The sequence below is a fragment of the Mastomys coucha genome, unplaced genomic scaffold (genome assembly GCF_008632895.1).
Source record: "Mastomys coucha isolate ucsf_1 unplaced genomic scaffold, UCSF_Mcou_1 pScaffold22, whole genome shotgun sequence".
Classification (NCBI taxonomy): domain Eukaryota; kingdom Metazoa; phylum Chordata; class Mammalia; order Rodentia; family Muridae; genus Mastomys; species Mastomys coucha.
In genome coordinates, this window is record NW_022196905.1 from 61,403,716 (window position 1) to 61,406,913 (window position 3,198).

Below are 3,198 nucleotides of genomic sequence, written 5' to 3' on the forward strand. Positions count from 1 at the left end.
ATCTCAAACTTCAATGACATTGCTATTTAAAGATATAAATAATATAAAAGATATATGTATATGAAGAAAGCATGGTTTTGTGATAGAAGCTTTATATTCTTCCCTCGGAGATGTCATTGCCATTAGAATAGTAGCATTTTTCTTAAAATAAAGTCAGTATAGTGCACTTTAATATAAATGTAATAAAAATATGAACAAAAATTAAATTTAAATAACTTAACTACAATTTTTATGGTTAATTAATTGGAGTATGCCTTCTAAATATTTAATAAAATCTAACATAACCAAGCAAAATCTTACTTGCTTATTATGTAGATAAATATATTATTAAAAGGGAATGTAAATCTTTTCATGCTTTTGAATGAGGAAGAGAGAGTTTCTAAAGTGTTTCTTCTTTTTGATTCTTATTATCATATACAGGATCAAAAGGCCTAAGTCATGTTATGCATGATATGATGGGAGAGAGCAAATAATTAATGCTAAGTGTGGGCTGGCAGGAGTTCTAGGTGTCAGATTGAATTCTCCAAATCAATACCACTAGCATCACCTGTTGACTGCTATCTCAGCCATGTAAAATATTGATGAGCATCCTTCCAGGTTCTAGTCCTGGCAGGTTTGTCCAACACTGCGGCATCAATTTCCAGAATTTTCTGGTTTATTGATGCCAAATCCAGTATCATTATTCAGTCAGATTGGCTCAGGAGGAGTGGAGGTGTACTCTACTCTCAATTTCCTAGTATTTGGTTGGCTGAACTTCAAAGCAGTGCTTCATTTTTCCACAGCTTATCTTGTGCTTCTGTGTGGGTCCCGTGCACCTGTATACCAGCAGTCTCAGGATGGTGACAACTTAGGGAAGAGGGTCTCCAGTAGTAGTGAGTACAGCAGGTATAAATGACCTAGGAGACTGTGTCTGAGGGCAGCTCATTTATTGAAATAGTGAGTCTAGTTTTATATAGCTCTAGTCAGTGGGGAGGGGAGGAAAAATAGTAAGGGACGAGGTAGATTAGTGGATAATGGGTCCCGGTCACATGATCTCCGCTGAGGAAACAGAAGCCTAATAGACTTTATCATGAGGTGGCCTTTGTATCTGTGGAGTTGAGTAGGCCTAAGCCTATTTGAGCAGGTAGTGGCCTCATTCCTCCTGTGATCTCTGACAGCTTTCCTGAGAGAGGTTGGGGTATGGGAAACACTCTATAGTCCCTCAGATTGTTTGGGATCCCACCTTTCTGAACCTAAGTTTTGTCTACTTTCTATAGTCAGCTTGTAGTCTGGATGCAGGGGGAAACTAACCATGGTGCATGTTATATGCTTATTGTTTTGTTATAGTTTATTGCCATAACATTTGCTGTTTTGATTTCTAAGTTTGTGACGAGTTACTATGTGTTCTTGCCTAAATGCTCTTCTTCCTTCTTCCTGGGGCTTGATGAAGCCCTAAATCCTGCTATGTTACCATTGCAGCTGATAGAACCATTTCAGTTCACATTCGTATGAACAGGTGTGTTTTTAAATAGATGATTTGAGAATTTCATATACATGGCAATGCAATTTGATAATATCTATCCATCCCTTAACCCTCCAATGCCTCCCACTCCATATAGCTTACTCTCAAACATATGTCCTCTTCTATAATTATACTGCTTGTAGTGAGAGAGCCTTTTAGGTTCAAGGCTCAGCACTTGACTCTCTAGTTATGCATAGAAGGTGAACTTTATGATTCACCTTACTCAGAACCTGGGTAAAGAAGAGGGGAATATGTCCTAATTAGCAATTGTACTATTCTTCAACATATGAGCCTAACATACAATCTTGCAATGTCAGATCCTTCCATCTCTCCCTCTGGATCCACTCCTTATCTTCCTCTGCACAATTGCTTTGAAGCACTAATACTCTGGGGTTGTCCTGAGAGTCTCTAGCTGAAGTCTGACAAAAAGGATTACCGACAAGAGAATAAAGGGAAGTGATAGAAGCCAGCTAGGCAGGGTATTTATTCTCCAGTTGCCTTCCATTAAGTGGTCTGCAGCTGGCTCTATCTCTTGATTGAAAATAAATCAAGAGACACAGCCCATTTCTCTTAAGGCATCTAATACAACTTGATCTTCTGTCATTTTATGTCCAGTAACTATTCCTATTCCTTTTGAGTTTAAGTTAATAAGAACTTGTCACTACCTAACACGATCTCAGTGTCTCTAGTGGTTCTTTGATAGTTGCATCTTGGTAAATGTCCTTTTGGTTTATAAGACTTTGTTGTACTAATCTGTTTTGTACACACTGTGGTTCTTCTTGGGAGGAATACTTGTCTTTGCGTGTATACAGACCCATCTATGCATCTGTATACTTAGGCATTATAGAATATATATTCATTCATTCATTCATACACTATTCATTCATGAATTCAAGAAACCCTGATGTTGTTGTTTGTCTTTATCATTAGAAGCACTGAAAGAAATATAATCTCTGCCTCTGAGAACCTCACACAGGTAAAGCACACAGGCAAGTATCCCACAAAAAAGAAGATAAGTATTATAGCAATTGAGAAAAGTGGTATGAATGTAGTAATATCTGCCTAGAAGTGCCATCAAATACTTTGTAAATGTGGTTTTCTTTGATTTTAGCTTGGAAGGATGAAGAAAAGTTTTCTCTCTGGGTAAGGAGGTGAATGAGGACTGAACAGTATTTGGGCTTAAAGGGTTAGACTCAAATTGTAAAATAATGTTGAAAGTCCAATATTACCTTATCAGGAAGGAAAACAGGCAAAACACTTTTATTTATTTATTCAGTCAAAAACAAAACTACTTGTTTTTATTTAAAAAGTATGGTGACTTTCTTTTCACATGTAACACAAGTTTTACATGGTACACTTGGATATATTGTTTTAGTACTCTCATTGGATTTTCTAATTCTACATGTTTACTTTCATAGATTATGTAGTTTACATTCTGCATCCAATTTGAGCATTATCAAAAACTGATATCTAGAATAGTATGCTTAAAAAAGCAATTTATGTCAACTTTAAGGTCACTGGCAAATGAGTTACTTGATAGCATTTAACATATAGTGAAATATGGAGTGATATAATTTTCTAACACACTTCTCTAAGCTGCTGTTAAAGGATTAAGCACAAAATATTTTTAAAAGAAACAAGGGTAAATTAAACGCTATGCTTTTAAAAGTTTAGCCATGGAACTCACGTTCCCTTAA